The following is a 22,245-nucleotide window of genomic DNA, read 5'->3' as shown; positions in this document are numbered from 1 at the left end:
TACAGGTCCCTTTCAAGGACATTAAGGGGTTGGTATATGGTTCCTGGTTCACGCGAGATGAAATCCCAGCGAGAATCACTGTTCAGACTATACCTGCACTCGTCCGTGAGCATAACCTGGGAACCGAGCGGGGTGGCGCAGTGGTTAGCATACTGGACTCGCATCCGGGAGGACGGCGGTTTAATCCCGTCTCCGGCCATCCTGATTTAGGTTTTCCGTGATTTCCCTAAATCGCTTCAGGCAAATGCCGGGATGGTTCGTTTGAAAAGGCACGGCCGATTTCCTTCCCCATCCTTCCCTCACCCGAGCTTGCACTCCGTCTCTAATGACCTCGTTGTCGACGGGACGTTAAACACTAATCTCCTCCTCCTCCTCCATAACCTGGGACCACTGTTCCAGTGACCATGTACACTGCTCTTGACACCAGGCTTTAAGGGCTCTCCTGTGACCAGGGGTCAGTGGAATGCACCTCGTAGGTCTCCGGGCGAATAAACCATGTCTGTTAAGTCGTCTGTAGACTGTGTGTCTGGAGACAACTGTTCCAGTGGCTGCGGTAAGGTCCCGAGCAAGGCTACCTGCAGTACTCCGTCGCCGTCTGCGGGCACTGATGGTGAGATATCGGTCTTCTTGTGGTGTTGTACAATGTGGACGTCCTGTACTGAAGCGCCTGGACACGTTTCCTGTCTGCTGGTCACGTTGCCATAATCTTGGGATCACACTTTGTGGCACACGGAGGGCCCGTGCTACGACCTGCTGTGTTTGACCAGCCTCTCGTTGCCCTAGTATTCTACGCCTTATAACGTCATCAATATGTGTCCTTTGAGCCATTTTCAACACACTGTCACCATTAGCACGTCTGAAAACGTCTGCTCACTTACTCGCTGCACCGTACTCTGACATGCACCAACACACCTCTGCGCATGTGGACTGCTGCCAGCGCCAGTGTGCGACGACCGCAGTCAGATACACCGCATGGTCATACCCCGATGTGATTTAAACCCGCAAACCGCCCACCAGAGCGTTGTTTCACCATGTATCAGCATTATCCTTAATTTATGAGCATGAGTGTAGTCCTGTGATCGTGCGAATGTGGCGTATTTGTTGGCCTCCCCGCTCTCGAACAGCGCACTGTGAGCCTACCATCATTTTCCTCCCAGTGTACGTGATTGAGAACGGCATACAGAGGTTCTCACCAAGTTACTATAGTCGTTGCTTTTACTGCAAGGCCGACCTGGCTTGGTTCTCTGGGCTTGGGAAGAGGGCTCTTGTAGAGCCCGCTGACTTGCAGATAAACGTGGACCACTTTCAAGGCAGTCCACTGTCTGTCCTCTACACGCAATTTCCTCGTAATGAAATCCTACTTGTGGACTTTCCTTCAGGTGAAGTTCATCAATATTCATATGCTGCAGATTAAATTACAGAACGTTTGTTTGGAAAGCTTCACATAAGTTTCTACTCCGTGTAGGCTTTGCTATACGTTTAGAATACTCTTTTTCTTTTTTCTAGGGAAACACCGTGGTCCATAGATAATACTATCGTCATTACTCTTTCCTCGTGAGCACTGCATCTCTCGGAGGCGACAGTAATCTCTTCTGCCTGTCAGTGTAAAGCTCTCTGGACCTTCGTTATCGCTAGTGCCAACGAGCTGCGCTTTTAATGCGAACTCAATGCAAATTCTTTTTTCTCTCTCTTTTTTTCTCTCTCTCGCAAAACGCGAGCGAAGCGCCGTTTGATTAAAATTAATGGACTCCAGCGCCAGCTTCAAATACAATTTTGCGAATGCCACTACCCGAAGTACTTCGCGTCCTTTTGTCTTCCATGGACGCCGGAAGATTTAGGCTGCTGCTTATCGCGAAACGAGAATTGGCGTTCATCTCGACTACACTGACTCTCTTTCTCAAGATAAATGAATCAACAGAATTCTTGCATAACTTTAAATGAAAAATGTACCTCACATGGAAAGTGTTAAGGATGTTTCAGGTGAAGTGTTCTTTTCTGAAGCTTACAAGATAATAAGTGAAAAGAATATTTTCTTTTTTTAGAGCTTTCGCCGTTTATTGTGAACTCGAACGCGTCGGGCTCCTCGAAACACTTCGCCATGACGTCCTCGATTGCCATCTGTGACATAGTCGGTCGACCGCTGCGCGGTTTGTCTGCAGTGTCCGTTTCTCTGTTACCAAACTAAAAAAACTAAAACGAAACTCCGTCCGAACAGGCCATGAAGGCCCAACGGAACCGACCGGCCGCCGTGTGATCCTCAGCGTACAGGCGTCACTGGATGCGGATATGGAGGGACGTGAGGTCAACACACCGCCCTCCCGGCCGTATGTCAGTTTACGAGACCGGAGCCGCTACTTCTCAATCAAGTAGCTCCTCAGTTTGCCTCACAGGGGCTGAGTGCACCCCGCTTGCCAACAGCGCTCGGCAGACCGGATGGTCTCCCATCCAAGTGCTAGCCCAGCCCAACAGCGCTTAACTTCGGTGATGTGACGGGAACCGGTATTACCACTGCGGCAAGGCCGTTGGCAATCTGTTACCAAACTACTTCATCCAAATCCGCACGTTGCTGATGTCCGCCACAGCGTACCCATACAGTTTCTTCGTGGATGATGCTAAACATCTTTAAAATTATGAATCAAGAAGTAAAACGCTGAGTTTTCCAAACAGGTTTTAATGCGTAGATCCAATGATGCCGCGTATGTGTATAAGTGCCTGGTGACTGGGTTGAATGCTAGTGTTGTGAAAAGGGCAGTTCAGGCCATGATGTGTACTAATTCCGTTGTTATGCGTTATTTTTTTATGACACAGAACGCATTAGTTTTGGATCCACTCTCATAGTTTATTTACACTACTGGCCTTTAAAATTGCTACACCACGAAGATGACGTGCTACAGACGCGAAATTTAACCGACAGGAAGAAGATGCTGTGATATTCCAATGATTAGTTTTTCAGAGCATTCACACAAGGTTGGCGCCGATGGCGACACCTACAACGTGCTGACAGGAGGAAAGTTTCCAACCGATTTCTCATACACAAACAGCAGTTGACCGGCGTTGCCTGGTGAAACGTTGTTGTGATGCCTCGTGTAAGGAGGAGAAATGCGTACCATCACGTTTCCGTCGGATTGTAGCCTATAGCGATTGCGGTTTATCGTATCGCGACATTGCTGCTCCCGTTGGTCGAGATCCAATGACTGTTAGCAGAATAGGGAATCGGTGGGTTCAGGAGGGGTAATACGGAACGCCGTGCTGAATCCCAACGGCCTCGTATCACCAGCAGTCGGGATGACAGGCATCTTATCCGCATGGCTGTAACGGATCGTGCAGCCACGTCTCGATCCCTGTGTCATCAGATGGGGACGTTTGCAAGACAACAACCATCTGACGAACAGTTCGACGACGTTTGCAGCAGCATGGACCATCAGCTCGGAGACCATGGCTGCGGTTACCCTTAACGCTGCATCACAGACAGGAGTGCCTGCGATGGTGTACTCAACGACGAACCTGGGTGCACAAATGCCAAAACGTCATTTTGTCTGATGAATCCAGGTTCTGTTTACAGCATCATGATGTGGTCGCATCCGTGTTTGGCGACATCGCGGTGAACGCACATTGGAAGCGTGTATTTGTCATCGCCATACTGGAGTATCACCTGGCGTGATGGTATGGGGTGCCATTGGTTACATGTCTCGGTCACCTCTTGTTCGCATTGACGGCACTTTGAACAGTGGACGCTACATTTCAGATGTGTTACGACCCGTGGCTCTACTCTTCACTCGATCCCTGCGAAACCCTACATTTCAGCAGGATAATGCACGACCGTATATTGCAGGTCCTGTACGGGCCTTCCTGGATACAGAAAATGTTCGACTGCTGCCCTCGCCAGAACATTCTCCAGATCACTCACCAATTGAAAATGTCTGGTCAATGGTGGCCGAGCAACTGGCTCGTCACAATACGACAGTCAATACTCTTGGTGAACTGTGGTATCGTGTTGAAGCTGCATGGGCAGCTTTACCGGTACATGCCATCCAAGCTCTGTTTGACTCAATGCCCAGGCGTATGAAGGCCGTTATTACGGCCAGAGGTGGTTGTTCTGGGTACTGATTTCTCAGGATTTATGCACCTAAATTGCGTGAAAATGTAATCACATGTCAGTTGTAGTATAATATATTTGTCCAATGAATACCCGTTTATCATCTGCATTTCTTCTTGGTGTAGCAATTTTAATGGCCAGTAGTGTAGTTATTTTCCAGAGAGTTGAAAGAGCGAGCGGTAATTTTAAAAACGGAATATCATTTTTTTTCTATAATATAGTTTATGCATTTAGACCAAGTGTGTAGCAACCAAATTTCCATCAGTCTGAGGTAGAGAGGTAGACAGTTCAAAGATTTAGGGGTCTTCAGGGAACGTGCTGTATGCAAAAGTTACTGGTGTGACGGAACAAAAAGCTTCCTCGATGCGCTCTTTGAAGTTATGTTGGGTTAGATTGTAGAATGTTTCCTTACAGGGCCGTAAACAGGGCGGATGGGAATGCGCTAACAGACGATGTTCAGTCTGCTGCGGATATTGTCGTGTAACAAACATGTTGTACACATCCAGGGACTACTTTGACATGTTGCTGATGCCCGGCGAATGCTGACACGACGCCAGTGAAGCAGCCATGGCGTGTGCCGTGAGATATCCTGGCCGAAGAGCTGCATCAGCTCAATTTTACGTCAGTAGATTCTTTGTTGTTGGGCTGTGTAAGGAATCGTGTTTGTGTCACCGAACACCCAAACCCGGGTATCTTGAAACAGCGCATCGAGTTCGGTTGTCGGTGCATGCCACCAGCTACTTCACTCGCGGGTCGTTTAGGAGATGCATTGAGTTTTGTTTTCAGGAAAGTGGGCCCTCGTTCGAATACTGCACTCAAATGAACATTTCGCCACCACAGCATCCATCTGAATACCTCGAATTATGTACAGCACGTTGCAAACACTCCCAAAAACTTTGAACGCTTCTAGACGCTTCTAGATACGTGACTACAATTAATAGACATTTGATTTAAATTTCTACACAGCATGTTTAAATACAGCAGCAACAATACAGAAAAAAAATAATATTCTTAAGTGATATTGTATGTATGACATAGATAAAGCTGCCTGTTGTTTTTGTTGACTTTATTTTTGCCGGAGCGGTTACAGGTTACATGCCATTCTTTGGCGATCGTATTGTGCCCACATAGAATTTCGGTAGATTTAGATCGAAATTTTATTTAACTTTTGATGGGTTTCTAACACGTCCTCCATTTGTTACAGTTGCGGCAGCGTGTTTCATATTAAAGTAAAAACTTAAAATTTACAGAAAAAAATGTTAGGAACTGAATGGTTCAAAAATGACTCTGAGCACTATGGCCCATGGGACTTAACAGCTGAGGTCATCAGTCCCCTAGAGCTTAGAACTACTTAAAACCTAACTAACCTAAGGACATCACACACATCAATGCCCGAGGCAGGATTCGAACCTGCGACCGTAGCGGTCGCACGGTTCCAGACTGAAGCGCCTAGGACGTTCGGCCACAGCGGCCGGCAAGTATTACTGTATGAGTAATACTAATACAACAAGGAGTTCAGTTGTTAAAATCGGTGCTTGAGTTCAGTTGTAAATGAGAATAACTGTTACTGTCGGCTGTTCGCATAGAGCTTACAAGGGACGTCTCTTGTCTCGAACAGGAATTAGTATGTAAACATTTCTACACAGACCCGTCTCACGCTTCTAACCGCGTCTGCGATGGCGTGTGATTGTGTAGCTCTTGGTACGTACACAACAGCGCTTGCAGTGTTGGAGGAGGGAGCTTTAACAGAGCAGTCAGTCAGTTACTTCAGCAAGTAGTGGACGTGTTTAGTGTACTTTTAATATACATACATGCCAAAATGAACGAAACCATTAATGTTTGGAACGTTTTAAATACTGTGGCATCCAAGTTAAGAAGACGCTATACAAAGGAAGACGGTGTAGGACAGGATGATGACACTTTTGCGCAAACTTTTTGGTGGATCTGATTATTAAGAAACATGAATATTCGTGTGAGTGCTCGACTGAGTTGCATTGGATACGATAGTGGACGAAGAAAATGACTTTATCAACGATAACGCAATTAACAGTATTCAACATTGTAGTGTTAGTGGCAGCGGCGGAAGCAATATGCCTCAAAGAGAAGCTAACAGTTCCGGTGACTAATTAACTTCACCATGAAAAAAATCCAATGCTGTTAGTAGTTTAACAAAATTGTCGGAGGAACGTACTGAACATATTTATGATGATTATTATACACCACCGCAGAAAGTTGCGATCTACAGCTCATTATTGAAGAGACATCGGTCTATAAAAAGCACATCGAACATCAATGTAATATTTGATTATATGGAGAAAAAAAGGCATAGCGAACGTCCATTTAGAGGAAACATTGCAATCAAAGAACTGGAGATAAACCAACACATTCTATCCCAATTTGGCATAGCAAGGAATGAAGGAAAACGTGTCCATTAAAGGCACCTGAAACTTTGGGTAATGCAGAAAGCAAGAGAAAGTGGGCACGCAAGGTTTAAACGTTCTGCAGCTTTCATAATACGTCCGAAGAAAGAGTACAGAATGTGCCGTAGACACCTCACTGCTTTCACGAAACCCTGATATGTACAGAAAGATGAAGACATTCGCCATTCCGGGACCCGATTTGTCGAAGAAGTAAACCAGAAAACTACTGGTTTCGAGATACAGGCACAACATTTTTGGAACACTGATCACAGTGTATTTAGTTATGAACTAACGTATGGTGCGAAACTGTCTAAACAATGAGAAAAACGCCGGCCGCGGTGGTCTAGCGGTTCTGGCGCTGCAGTCCGGAACCACGGGACTGCTACGGTCGCAGGTTCGAATCCTGCCTCGGGCATGGGTGTGTGTGATGTCCTTAGGTTAGTTAGGTTTAAGTAGTTCTAAGTTCTAGGGGACTTATGACCTAAGATGTTGAGTCCCATAGTGCTCAGAGCCATTTGAACCATTTTTTTGAATGAGAAAAACCAACAGTTGCCTTGGTCTAGTCTGCACACAATACAGTTCATAGTTGTAGGATAGATGTTGGACTTCCAGTGAATGGAGACCTAACAAAATAACAGGATTGTTAGAAAGGCTATTGATGGTAATGTTCCATCAAACATACATTTGGAGGCTAGCAGAAGTGGTAAAATGTCAAAAGACCATTTAATATCCTTTTTCGTGAATGGAGTTAATGTTGCAAGTAACCAGAAGTGTATAATACTTTGTGATTCTTGGAGTGCTCACAAGGACACAAAATAGTAGATGATTCATGTGCGGTAAAGACACTCAGTGTATGATTATTCCGCCAAAAACAACAAAATACGTACAGCCTTTGGATGTTTATTTTTCCCCACAATATAAAATGTATGAAAGAAGGGTAAAAGAGTCTATAAGATCTTTTCTCCAGTGACTTCGGCAGTAAATTAGGAAGTAGAATTTTCATATTGAAAACGCATTCTATTCCAGTGTATCAGCCTGTGCTTCAATATTCCTGGCATGGTGCTGGGTACGGTACTCCCGCACATGTTGATGATTTCAAGAGAGTGATTCAACTGGCACTTGATTTTGCAACTCAAATATGTGATTCCGAGCCGGCCGCTGTGGTCGAGCTGTTCTAGGCGCTTCAGTCCGGAACCACGCTGCTGCTACGGTTGCAGGTTCGATTCCTGCTTTAGGCACGGATGTGTGTGATGTCCTTAGGTTAGTTAGTTTAAGTAGTTCTAAGTCTAGGGGACGTATGACCTCAGATGTTAAGTCCCATAGTGCTCAGAGCCATGTGATTCCGAAGATTGTGCAGGTATTGTTTTCGCCTAATGTGCCTATTGTAATTCCGCATATTGTTTCATGCATTTTCTTGAGGAACCTTTCGTACTTATTTATTTCAAGTTTCTGCTACCAGTCACTTTTTATGTTATGCTTAATCTAACATAATGCAACGCGTTTCGAACATTTTCTGTTCATCTTCAGGCGTTTAAACATACATACATACATAGAGAAATGTTACTTAAAAATAAAAAGTCTTAAACTAGATTAATCTAGAACACTTTGTCCATTGTTTTTCACTGTAGCTGCTCGTGTGGCATTTGGGGGGAAGGGGGGGGGGGGCAGTGTATGGCTTGAAATCGAAATCAGTGATGTCTTCTGCTGGTTTTCTTCTTTGTGGTTGACTATGTATATCAGAGCAATTTCGTACATTTTGAAAGTCCGATAATGGTCAGACTTAAGAGTAACACAATCGAAAGCTTTAACCAACCTAACGACAGTGGTGCGTAAAGCTTCTAAATGCAACATGTTTCAATAACGACTTTGCAACTTTGAAGATTCATATAAATTAATTCATAGTACCTACAGAGGTGATTGTAGTATCAATTTGTAGGGAAATACATGAAGTTTTGTCTCGCGTAGTTCGCTAGTGCCGAATCGCACCATAAGGAGCGCTAGCGGCAGTTGCGTTAAAGATGGCTGCCTTCACTGTACCCGGGCGTGTTTGCTGTATGTTTTGGTTTGAAGAATCGAAGTCGGCAACAACAGTTCAGCATGGTTCCCGTACCAAGTACGCCAAAGATCCTCCTAGTATGCCTACAGTTTATGAGTGGCATAAATGTTTTGTAGAAACAGTGTGCTCGGTAAGACATGGGAAATCATAAGGTCGTTCAAGCACATCTGACGACGTCGTTGAGCGAGTGAGACACCGTTTTGTCAACAGCCCTATGCAATCGACCCGACGTTTTGTCAACAGCCCTACGCAATCGACCCGGCGTACATCTCACGAACTGCAAATCCCACATATGATTGGCGTGTGTTGAGAAACCGTGTAGATTGACGATCGTATAGGCAGTGAAAGTCACTGATAAAATTGATCGCAAGAACTTAGGTGCGGATATGTTAAATAGATTACATGAAGATGAAAATTTCTTGGACAGTGTCATCTTTCCTGCCAGTCGACTTTTCACGTAAGCGGCAAGGTTAATACACATAACTGTAGGATTTGGAGCAGTGAAAATCCACATCAAAGATTGCAACATGTTCGTGATAGCACCAAATTGAACGTTTTTTGTGCACTGAGCAAGAACAAAGTGTACGGCCCCTTTTTTTCTGTAACAGAACGATCAACAGGATAGTGTACCTGGATATGTTACAACAACTTTTGATACCACAGATCGATGAGGATGACCAAGAACGAAATGTTCACTTCATACAAGATAGTGCACCATCCCACTACCTGGCTGACATGCGGGATTTTCTCAGTGGCCGCTTTCTAGTGTCCCCTTAGAAAAATTAATGAATTACTGTGCTGATAAACATCTTATGTTATTTGATTTTCAAACAGCTGAGCAAAACTGAACGTACTCATACATCACTAAAGTGACACACAATATTTTTAGCGCAACGCAATCTTACTTTCAGTAATCCCTACAAAAGAATGGCCCTGACTAACAATAACCTATACGTTTCATGAATTTTTACCTCACAAAAATCTTCGTTACTGGAACTACTGCAATACAGCGAGCGCCAATACTGCCAGCTAAATGAAAGATTCTAACTACTGATAGGCATAGTTAGCAAATGAAAGATTTTGATAGAGAACAAACAATGTATTTACCTCAATAGTGTTCAAAAGTCATAATATACATAGCAGCTCATGACATCCAGTCTTACAAATTTACTGTCTCTGATGGACACACGTCCAGATCATCCGCTCTCAAAACCCCGCCATCTCTCTCCCCACAACCACCACTGCTGGCGGCTCACCTCCAACTGCGCAACGCTACGCGCTGTTAACAGCCAACTGCCCAACCCTACAATAGCAAATTCCAACAATGCAAACCAGCCACAGACTTCACACAACACAGCCAGTGATTTTCATACAGAGCGCTACATGGCGTTACCAATATAAAAACCTAAACAGCCTACTTACACTAGGTCAATGGCCCGTGATACGCCAATTACATGGCCCCCATGTTCCCCAGACCTGACACCAGTCGATTTTTTTTTTTTTAATGGAGATTCATCAAGAATATTGTATTTGCACTTCCTGTGCCTACTTCTCTACCTGAACTTGTGCAAAATTACCTGCAATGGTGCAGCGAGTTTGGGAAGAAATTGACTTCCGATGGGATGTGTGCAGGATAACCGTCGGAAGCCGCATACAGCATCTTTAGTTTAAGGTAAAAAAATAAATAAATAAATAAATAAAAAACTTGATGCGTTTCCCTACAAAATAGCACTAAACCCAGCTCTATATCTTCTTTCAGTAAATGTATATGAATGTTTAAAGTTGTAAAGTCCTTTTTGAAACACCCTGTAGATTAGAACACCGAATCCTGTTCGAGCTGAGAGATTTTCCTTGTTAGTGACAGACGGTCACGCTTTGCCCTCCGTCATGTGACTTTGATGTTGGCTCTGAGCACTATGGGACTCAACTGCCGTGGTTATCAGTCCACTAGAACTTAGAACTACTTAAACCTAACTAACCTAAGGACATCACACACATCCATGCCCGAGGCAGGATTCGAACCTGCGACCGTAGCAGTCGCACGGTTCCCGACTGTGCGCCTAGAACCGCGAGACCACCGCGGCCGGTTTGATGTTGGTTTGTAACCTCAGTACAGCAGTGTAAGGGGTGTGCGCGGCCTGTATGTATCTATGGTTTAAGGACAGTGGGCCCAAAGCTCGCGTAGTTAACAAAGTAGAGGCGAGTGAGACGTTGCGGTTCATTTAGTGACGGGCGAAAGTGGATCGGGCGCGTCGAATGAAACGCACGGTCGGTGCTGTGGCGCGCAGCCAATGATGCGACCGTTTAGAGGCACTTTAGGCGCGCGGCGCCCCCAGGCGTCGTGTTTTACGACGGCGGCCGTTTTACAGCGGCGATAAAGCGCAATGCCCCGTGGCCGGCCGGGATCTTCCCCTCCCCCAACACCGCCCCCGCAATTACGGCCGACATGACGCGACAATTAAGCCAGCCAGCTCCGGCCGTCGCTGCCCCGCCTTACTCGCTGGCTCTGTGTTTATGGGCACAGCGGCTGCTAGAAAGCGGATAATTTCACCGATCCGGCGGCGGGTGTAAGTACCGTAAAGTGATGGGACTAGCGACTCTGCGCTGTGTGTCGCTTTCATGAAAGTGAACAGACTGGCAACTGTGAACAGACAGAGAAGACAGAGTAAACAGAAGAACCCATTAAAAACTTTGTTGTTGTCGCCATTTTCCAAGGGAATTACAGGGCAAGTCAAAATGACTGTAGCTGTCCGTAGAGATACTTTGATAAGAATTTAAGAGTGTAAAAGTTCAAAACTTAAATCTCTGCGCAAGCGCAGTGACACGAAAGGCGACACATATGCGCACCTTAATAGTCCCATATTAAGTGAAATTGGCGGATCACGTTCTAATGGGACCGTGGGCCTTACCTATAATTCATATATTGTTAAATAACTGAGGAAATAAAATTAAGACACAATTCTGTCGGAAGTTTCCAGACATAGAATACATTACACTTGACTGCAGGAGAACGAACCTATGTCACGCAACAGTCGCTCCTAAGTACTCTTGTGGACTATGCTTGGTTAGCCAGAACAGTCTAAGTATCCAACGTCTTCGGTTTGTGTGCAACGAGGACGCAGAGAAGTGTCGTTACCTCGCACACGGCTACCGAATGCCTTTGGACGTGAAGGATGCGCAAATCTTGCTTGCGCTAAATTTCTGTGCAAACGCGTCGACGCTGCACGAGGACATCCTTCAAGGCAAGGCCTGTACTGCTTCTAGTGATAATAAGCGGATTGTCCCCCAACTGCCATGCGATACCGGTCAGTTTGCGTACGTTCCGTTGTAAAGCTTACGTTCGCATGTCATCATTTAAAAAGTGAAGCTGAAAGAGGAAATACTCGCTGCATTATCTTTTTCGTTATAAACATCTTACCATTCAGGGATTAGGATTAATGTATGATCCGTTTTCCTACGTCAGCCTTATTCATGTCATCGCTTCCTGTGTCTTGTAAAGCTTATTTTTCGATGTGGTACTTGTGCTATTTTCTTGTCGTAATTTAGAGTTTTTGATATTGTATTTTTGACTCCTCTAAATGCCATTACTTTTATCATATCAGTAGAAATTTTCATTCTATATTCTTGGCACAGTTAGCTCAGCTTATAGCGGTTTGCAGTTTATCGTCATTATTAGCTGGTTATCAACTAAAATAAATCTTCTTTCTGCCATTACCTCCTGAGTAGTGGTATGTCTACTCGGTCAAACGCCTTTCATGTAAGTGCTGCGTGGGTTTCATTAGTATCCTTTCCTCTTTTCTCTCTCTGTTGTTTTACAATGAACACGTTGTCGGGGGATGATGTGCCCTTCTAAACCCATACTGCTCTTCTGAAAAAAGTGCTTAATTTATTGTTTGTACTCTTTCACAGATCATTCTGGTGTGTATCTTATGTTCTGTCTTTACCACACACACACCTCAATAACTTTCGCATTCATTTCAATTTTTTTTTAAGATAGATAAAAAAATGGCGTTTCTCCATTCCATCTCCATTCATATATATGTGTGTGTTTGAATCTCTTCAAATTCTGGTGAAATAAGGACCATCAGGCTATGTCTTACATATAACCACATACATTACACAATAGTTATTACAACACATACGGCATTCATCTAGTATGGAATCCAACACTTAGAAGTAATTATTACATAAATAATGGAAATAATTTTGGGACAAAACAGTTTATTTTTCTTCGGCCAAAGTATAACAGCAAAGACAAATTACTAGCAGACAGATCGAGGCTGTGGACTCTGGACATTAGAGAAGGGGTGAGACAAGGCGATAAACACAAGTAAAGAAGAGAGGGGGAACAAAATGGTGTGGCTGACGGAGAAGCTAAAACAAAGAAGCGTGACTGGAGGAAAGTGGGAGCGTGTGCTTCACATTTAGACAGAGACAAATGACCGTAGTTTATTTTTAATGAAAATGCTTAGGCTGGCAAAAGGAAATGCTTCAGGTTTTTTTCAAATGTAACAGGGCACTGAATTGTGCTTGTTCCAGAGACGGCCAGCAGCAACGAAGGAGTACGCGTAGTTTGCTTTTTAAGTTTTCGATTTGTGGATCGGCGCAGGCACATACTAGATACGTGAGACATTGTTTTTGTAATATAATGAGATTACAATAAGTATCTAATCCCTGTTGCGAGGTACTGGAGAGCTTACGCACCGGGGAGCTGACGAAGTAGACGTAGTATGTGGTGGTCGCGAAAGTAGTCTGGGCGCAGCCAACCTCACAGGGCGTATCGAGCACTGGCATGGATGTTAGCGTATGTGACTCGCATGGTTAGATCCAGCCGTCTCGAGTTCTCAATAGTCTTGCCGTATTGGATTACATCGCAGTAGTGATACTACGGCAGCATAAGTGATTCAGTTTTCATTTCAAATCCTGTGAAAATATGTTCCACAACTTGCATAGAGGTAAGAAGAAGAAGAAGAAGAAGAAGAAGTGATCTTGCCCTTGGCGACAGTATTTTCCGCCCAGCTGAACTGTTTCTATTGCTATTTAAAACTAAACAGATTGTGTGAACAATTTCATAATCATTCTACTGAAGGTACAACAGTCAACGTCTTCGTTAGTTTCATCTACTAGTTAAGGTACAAAGGTCAGCGTCTTCGTTACTTTTATCTAACGTTAGACCACAACTTCTGCACGGAAGGAAAGAAGGAGGAAGATTGGGTTTAACGTCCCGTCGACATCGAAGTCATTAGTGGCGGAGCACAAGCTCAGACTGTGGCAAGGATGGGGAAGAAACCGGCTGTGCCGTTTCAAAGAAACCATACCAGCATTTACCTGGAGCGATTTAGGAAAATTACGAAAAACTAGACGTGGATGGCCGGACGCGGGTTTGAACCGTCGTTATCCTGAGTGCGAGTGCAGTGTGCTAACCACTGCGCCACATCGTTCGGTGCATGGAAGAAGAGTACCAGGGAAGCGTAATGTGATTGTAAACAGTGATAAGGCATTTGGAATAGAATGCTTAATGTGGATGAACTGCAGATTTAGAGGAAAGAGATATAACAATTGTGTATGTCAGATCACAATTCCAGGAGTGAACAAAGATACCAGTAACCATCTTATAGATTTTGTAAAATGTACAGTCCTGGATCTGGCATGACTAGGCTGGAGGCTACAATATACAACTGCAGAATGGATCGTGTGTTTGACTCTGTGAAAGACTATTTAAACATTTTAAATGCAAGCAAACAGTACTTCTACTGTGCTCCACTGTACTCTGTGCCAATCACCTCCATGTCATGTCAATTAACATACAGTTTATCTACCCCTAAACTTTGCGGAGATTCTTAATACAAACTCCAACATCGTCCTGCACAATACCGTCAGACACAGATGCTTCCGAATTGAGACTTATTCCTACATGCTATGTCTACTTCGTCAGCTCCCCAGTGCGTATGCTCTCCAGCACCTCGCATCAGGGATTAGGTACTTATTGTCATCTCATTAGATTCAAAACACAATGTATCACGCCGGCGGAGTGGCCGAGCGGTTCTAGGCGCTACAGTCTGGAACCGCGCGACCGCTACGGTCGCAGGTTCGAATCCTGCCTCGGGCATGGTTGTGTGTGATGTCCTTAGGTTAGTTAGGTTTAATGAATTCTAAGTTCTAGGGGACTGATGACCTCAGAAGTTAAGTCCCATAGTGCTCAGAGCCATTTGAACCATTTCTCATTCATCTAGTATCATATAGATATAAATAAGGAATACAAACTGCTTCTGGAAAAAATCAGAAACCATTGCAGATGTACAGGCAAGGCATATAATTTCTTTAAACAATGCGTATGAAAAAGGTGGATGCAAGTGGAGAACATACGATATCAGTTTATGAATTCTTTCGTTACTTATTGGTAGAACAATTCCGTATTTAAGGTTGATGTTTATTTCAAACTAGTTTTCGGCATAATGGGCCATCTTCAGAGAACAACTTAGTCAGTTGTTTCCTGAAAATGACCCATTAAACTAGTTTGAAATAAGCGAAAAACAGTTTTACGAAAACAGTGTACTTGTTATTCATCCTTAAGATATCAGTGTTTACTGTTAAGTAACAACGACAAGTGGTCATACATTCTGGCCTAAAATGTCAGAACCAAAATATTTACTGCGTTAAAAAAAAATAGTTCAAATGGCTCTGAGCACTATGGGACTTAACATCTGTGGTCATCAGTCCCCTAGAACTTAGAACTACTTAAACCTACCTAACCTAAGGACATCACACACATCGATGCCCGAGGCAGGATTCGAACCTGCTACCGTAGCAGTCGCGCGGTTCCGGACTGAGCGCCTAGAACCGCTAGACCACCGCGGCCGGCTACTGTGTTAAAGAACAAACGAAAAGTCTGTTGATAAAGCGCAATTCTTATCTCTATCTGCTTAGGAAGGGTGGTTACATTGTACCTGAATGCTGTGGTCTGGATGTTGTGCACCTAGCAACAGAACAACCATTTGCAGTGTTCAAATCTATGGAATAATAAATTTAACGGCAATTACTTTGCAAAAATTGTGAACTTAAAAGTCCTATACGGAAATTTTGCCAAGTACACATCAGGACAATGTGGCGCGTTTTAACAACAGTGCTATACAGGAAATAAGAGGCAGAAGTAAAATTCCCGAAAGCCCTCGGCTAGAAAATAGCAAGAAGGCGCGGAACTAATTGTTAAAGCCTTAAAGGAATTTACAATAAAAAAATTAGATGTGCGTAAGAATTCGAGTACTTACCTCCTTACACTGGACTCGCATTCGGGAGGACAATGGTTCAATCCCGCGTCCGGCCATCGTGATTTAGGTTTTCCGTGATTTCCTTAAATCACTCCAGGCAAATGCCGGGATAGTTCCTTTGAAAGGGCACGGCCGACTTCTTTCCTTGTCCTTCCCTAATCCGATGAGACCGATGACCTTGCAGTTTGGTCTCTTCCCCAAACAACCAACTTACCTATTTTGTGCTTGTCAAATTACTGGATGGAGAAAGAAATATATGATTCAGATATGCAGGTTTAAGTTATAAGTTAAACATTTAGCTGAATGTTATTAAAATTTCAGCAACCGAAAATAGAGGGAAAGTTGTTTTCTGTGTATAAATGTGTAGGCAAAAATTAATGGTCTTTTGGATGGAGTGCAATGGCTGGGGAATTACCTTGGAAAGTAGTTGAAGCAAGGTAGTTGAAAATATAGTGACCCTCGTTGCTTGCCTATATAACACTGGAAGCGTAACATGATACCGTCTTATCAGTGCTCTTGAGGTAAGATCGCTATCTGGGCTCCTAGGATTCCTGGATAACTACTACTTATCAGTTTCAGCGTTATATTATCATTGGAAGTGACGCGTCGCACGATGTTTACCTGTCTTCGAACCCACAGTACATAATGACTCCAGTGTTTGTTTTCTCCGTGTTGGCACATGTATGACGTTACACGTCGCATCATCAATACCTCGCGGGACGAAACCGACATGTGGTATCATTAGGTACAGTTGACCGACTGTTTTGCTATTGCATGATCTGGCGGAACCTTTTCAGAGTCCCTTGAAAACAGCAGAGTTTAATATACGATTACCATGCGCGTTCCTCTCTGTGGGCGCAGCGGCACGTACAAGCGAGCCCATCAAAAGTTGCGCCGGTATTAAACCGCTTCTGCTGGCCCGTAATTTAACTCTTCCTCCGTCTGCAGTCTGGCGCTGCAGCCCGTCGAACGTGCCCCCTAGCGCGCCTGCTCGGCTAGCCAGCCGCTCCGTACGTGCCCATCAGCGCCACCTGGGTTTTAGCTCTCGCTTCTGCCCAACACGTTCATATCCCGTCTACTGCCTCGTTGCAGATCCTCAGCAAAGCTCAGTTTATGTCTTCCACGCTACGGTCGTAGCTTTCATCTCGATTTTGTAGCTGACCACAGTCCCTTTCTCACGCTGCAGAAGAGACTTCTCGTGTCAGACTGCAAGGATCGTTCAAGGTTGAGGAAGACGTTTGTTCATATGCTGGGAATGGAAAGAGACATACGCTCAAAACTACTAGAAACAAGAAAGAATTATCTTATTGAGTTTAAAAGCTCTTACTGCCGTAGTTTTTCGCGTTGGAATTTTTTACGCATCCTTTTGAACAAACAAATGTTTTCCTTCTCCTTATTGTTTACGAACTACGTTCCTAGCATTTGTAGACTTAGAGAAAGCTTTTGACAATGTTGACTGGAATACTCTCTTTCAAATTCTGAAGGCGGCAGGGGTAAAATACAGGGAGCGAAAGGCTATTTACAATTTGTACAGAAACCAGATGGCAGTTATAAGAGTCGAGGGGCATGAACGGGAAGCAGTGGTTGGGAAGGGAGTGAGACAGGGTTGTAGCCTCTCCTCGATGTTATTCAAACTGTGTATTGAGCAAGCAGTAAAGGAAACAAAAGAAAAATTTGGAGTAGGTGTTAAAATCCATGGAGAAGAAATAAAACCTTCGAGGTTCGCCGATGACATTGTAATTCCGTCAGAGACAGCAAAGGACTTGGAAGAGCAGCTGAACGGAATGGACAGTGTCTTGAAAGGAGGATATAAGATGAACATCAACAAAAGCAAAACGAGGATAATGGAATGTAGTCGAATTAAGTCGGGTGATGCTAAGGGAATTAGATTAGGAAATGAGACACTTAAAGTAGTAAAGGAGTTTTGCTATTTGGGGAGCAAAATAACTGATGATGGTCGAAGTAGAGAAGATATAAAACGTAGACTGGCAATGGCAGGGAAAGCGTTTCTGAAGAAGAGAAATTTGTTAACATCGAGTATAGATTTAAGTGTCAGGAAGTCGTTTCTGAAAGTATTTGTATGGAGTGTAGCCATGTATGGAAATGAAACCTGGACGATAAATAGTTTGGACAAGAAGAGAATAGAAGCTTTCGAAATGTGGTGCTACAGAAGAATGCTGAAGATTAGATGGGTAGATCACATAACTAATGAGGACGTATTGAATAGGATTGGGGAGAAGAGAAGTTTTGGCACAACTTGACTAGAAGAAGGGATCGGTTGGTAGGACATGTTCTGAGGCCTCAAGGGTTCACCAAATTAGTATTGGTTGAACCATTTTTGAACCTGTTTGTCATCTTCTGTAAGTCTGGCTTTTATTGCTGAAGTTGAATTACACCGATGAGCCAAAACTTTATGACCGTTGATGAAATGTATTCGCAGATTACGGACGACCATCAGCTGTTTAAGGGAAGGGCGACAATAAGAATTTGTGCCGGACTGGTTCTCGACCCGGACTTCCCGCATTACGCGAGCGGTAGTTTTAACAACTTCGGCTATCCCGGCACGAATCACGGCCAGACGCAGACTTCCGTATATTGTCATTTGTGCGTTACGATATGTATGCCAACTTGGACACACATTTTTGGTATCGGCGGATGAATACAATATTGAACGACATAATGGAAATTTGGGTGTGACCGCGAGTCGTCCACTCAGTCCAAGCGGTTAAGGCGACCGCTCGGATAGAGCGGGAAAAACGGGTTCATGTCCCGGTACAGCAAAATTTTGATTGTCAACGTTTCCTTATACAGCTGATGATTGCTCATATTCGCAGCAGCGAATAAAAAATGGCTCTGAGCACTATGGGACTCAACTGCTGTGGTCATAAGTCCCCGAGAACTTAGAACTACTTAAACCTAACTAACCTAAGGACAGCACACAACACCCAGCCATCACGAGGCAGAGAAAATCCCTGACCCCGCCGGGAATCGAACCCGGGAACCCGGGCGTGGGAAGCGAGAACGCTACCGCACGACCACGAGATGCGGGCTAGCAGCGAATACATTTCATGTATTTTAACGTGTGCAGTCACCGCATTGCCGGTTCCTTCGGACATGCGTGCATGCTCGAAGGAACATTGCAATGTCGTATTATGACTATTGCGAGATTGGATTCCGCCTTGTCGCGTTGCGGAGATCTGACACAACAACAGAAGTATATAAACAGAGAGCAGACGTGTGGGAAATCAGTTTAGTGGCGATACGAGACGCAAATGGCGAAATCTATTGACTCAAGCGGCTTATACAAATGGCAGATTGTTATGGTACGGCGTCAGGGAACAAGGCTCTCGGAAACGGCGGAGCTGGTCAGCTATTCGCGCGCCACTGTCGTAACCTTCTACGGAAAATGGTTGAAGAACGGTAAAAGCACAGGTGGGCCACAAGATGTTGGTTGTCGATGGCCGATAGAAACATGAAAATCGGAAGCTTGCAGATAGGAAGATTGTCCGCTCTCTACAGCAGGACAGGCGGCGATCTGACGCCAGTGGACAATACTATTACAGGCACAAGCGTTTTGGAGTGGACCGTTAAGCGCACATCGTTGAGTATGGGGCTCCGCAGCAGACGACCCCAAGCTGTTGCAGTGGGCACAGGATCACCAGATGGGGCCGTGTATCAGTGGGAACGTGTCACCTGCCCGGACCGAGCGGCATAGCGCAGTGGTTAGCACACTGGACTAGCATTCGGGAGGAACTGGTTGAAATTGCGCTAAACACTTCGGGACTTAACATCTGACCTCATCAGTCCCCTAGACTTGGAACCACTTAAACCTAACTAACCTAAGGACATCACACACATCCATGCCCGAGGCAGGATTCGAACATGCGACCCTTGCAGCAGCGCGGTTCCGGACTGAACCGTTCGGCCACAGCGGCCGGCATTCGGGAGGACTGCGGTTCAAACCAGCGTTCGGCAATCCTAATTTAGATTTTCCGTGATTTCCCTAAATGGCTTCATGCAAATACCGGGATTCTTCCTTTGATAGGGAGCGGCCGATTTCCTTCCCCATCCTTCCCTAACCCGAGCTTGTGCTCCGTCCCTAATGACCTCGTTGTCGACGGGACATTAAACACTAATCTCTTCCTCCTCACCTGATGTGATGACTAGCGTTTCTTGTTACACCAGATCGAGTGTCGTTTCCGGATATGCCCTCATCCAGGCGAACAGCTATACGAAACGTACACAGCGCCAAGGACGCACGCCAGTGGGGCCAGTATTATGGCGTGGCGAACATTCGCGTGGGCTTCAAAAATGTTCAAATGTGTGTGAAATCTTATGGGACTTAACTGCTAAGGCCATCAGTCCCTAGCTTACACACTACTTAACCTAAATTATCCTAAGGACAAACACACACACACCCCATGCCCAAGGGAGGACTCGAACCTCCGTCAGGACCAGCCGCACAGTCCATGACTGCAGCGCCTGAGACCGCTCGGCTAATCCCGCGCGGCGTGTGGGCTTTCATGGGACCTGTGGTAGTACATAAGGCACCAATACAGCTGTGGGTTACGTAAACAATATAGCGGACCACAAAAATTCAAAATGGTTCAAATGGCTCTAATTACTATGGGTCTTAACATCTGAGGTCATCAGTCCCCTAGACTTAGAACTACTTAAACCTAACTAACCTAAGGCCATCACATACATACATGCCCGAGGCAGGATTCGAACCTGAGACCGTAGCAGCCGCGTGGTTCCTGACAATATAGTATCTAATGTCCAAAAATCGGGCACACACTAAAGTCGGCAATGTGCATCAGCACCACAGCCATCAGCGATGTCTTGCTGCACTTCCCAACGACACATGGGAGAGGCTAAGAAGACACGGCATCTCTTCAGCACAGCAGCGTCCTCGCACTGACGTCAATATAGTGTCGAGCATGGAAGCACTCTGGCCCTGTTCGTGACCACAGCTAAAGCAGCCAACATCATCGAGTAGGAATAAAGAGTTATCCAAGTCTCAGATGGAAATATACGTTTTTAAATGTTGAACCGTGTACTGCACGAGCAGAGTTTGTTAATTAGAGCATGAAGCGATGCTTCAATAGTCAGCGACAGCTGTAAATATTTTACGCATTCCTGAGGCAAAGATTATGTCAAGCTAAGTAAATCTTTTTATTCATTCACGTAATAAAGTGAACTAATATTTCATATGTTGTAGTCAGATGAGTCATCTCTCCAGAACAAGTAAAGAATAGATAGTTATGTGCGAACGATTGTAGTACGTGTGGTCACAAGACATATAGTGCCACATACCTCCGGAAATCTACCAAGGACTTGTCAAATCAGTATGAATCGTTGCTGCGTTGCGCCACTGAGAACGACGTTCTTTGTGTGTGGTGTTAAATCTTCAGTGTTATCACATACCTTATCTAATATTCCGTAAGTTTGTGTTTTTTTTTTACTATCAAGTCCCGTATATGTATAGGATGTCATACTTTCGAGTAGTCTTCGTTAGGGGTGGCACGGTGGTTGGCAGAGTACTGAAGTAGACGTGGCAGCCAAATCGTCAGGTAGCGGCAGGCGACTTTCTCGTGCTGTTCTGAGCCCTCCGCAGCTACCATCTGTCCGGCGCTCATTCAGTGCGGGGCCATTAAAGCGTTCGGGAGTTGTCCCCGTGACCCCGGAGTGACACGTGATTACGGCCCCTGCTCCCTGAATTAAGGCGGCACCCACGCCATAGTCGTCCTGGTGCTCTGCTCACAGAAGGTCGGAGAAGCCCTCACCAACCGCCGCACTGCCGCTGCTGCCTGTCTCAAAGCCGTTTGCGAGGTATGCTTCCGAAAAGTCGTCTCTCATCCCACTACTGTTGCAGCTAATTCTCTTACTGTAGCGCTCTGCAGCAGCCTCATTCGTATGGCGTCGCGTCTGCTATTGCTTCCCGAGCAGTGCCATGCAGGATTTTATCAGGAGTATGTGGCTCAGGAGAGTGGAGAGTAGTGCTGGAAATATGAGCTGATTTTCATGTGCTGACTCTGACAATCAAGAGCATTAATGTTACGTAAAATATGTCTGAAAACTTTACCTCTGGCGGTAGATTTCTAAGGAAACTGGGGCATTATACTTGCGGTTTAATCTCAGTTACTATCGTAAAAGTCAAGAATGATAATATTACCGTTGACTTCCGTATGCCGGCTGGAGTGGCCGAGCGGTTCTAGGCGCTTCAATCCGGAACCGCGCGACCGCTACGGTCGCAGGTTCGAATCCCGCCTCGGGCATGGATGTGTGTGATGTCCTTAGGTTAGTTAGGTTTAAGTAGTTCTAAGTTCTAGGGGACTGATGACCTCAGATGTTAAGTCCCATAGTGCTTAGAGCCATTTGAACTTCCGTATAATTTTGAACTCT

General features: G+C 45.0%; 1 protein-coding gene and 1 pseudogene across 4 annotated transcripts in view; one reads left to right on the top strand and one right to left on the bottom strand.

The window, feature by feature from the left end:
- The window catches only part of LOC126237311 (disks large 1 tumor suppressor protein), a 963,837-nt gene that overhangs the window by 560,091 nt on the left and 381,501 nt on the right, over positions 1–22,245 (top strand). The window lies entirely within an intron of this gene.
- Positions 2,410–2,527, bottom strand: LOC126237844 (5S ribosomal RNA; annotated as a pseudogene).

This window comes from Schistocerca nitens, chromosome 2, assembly GCF_023898315.1.
Source record: "Schistocerca nitens isolate TAMUIC-IGC-003100 chromosome 2, iqSchNite1.1, whole genome shotgun sequence".
Taxonomy (NCBI): domain Eukaryota; kingdom Metazoa; phylum Arthropoda; class Insecta; order Orthoptera; family Acrididae; genus Schistocerca; species Schistocerca nitens.
This window is presented reverse-complemented; position numbering and strand designations above follow the sequence as displayed.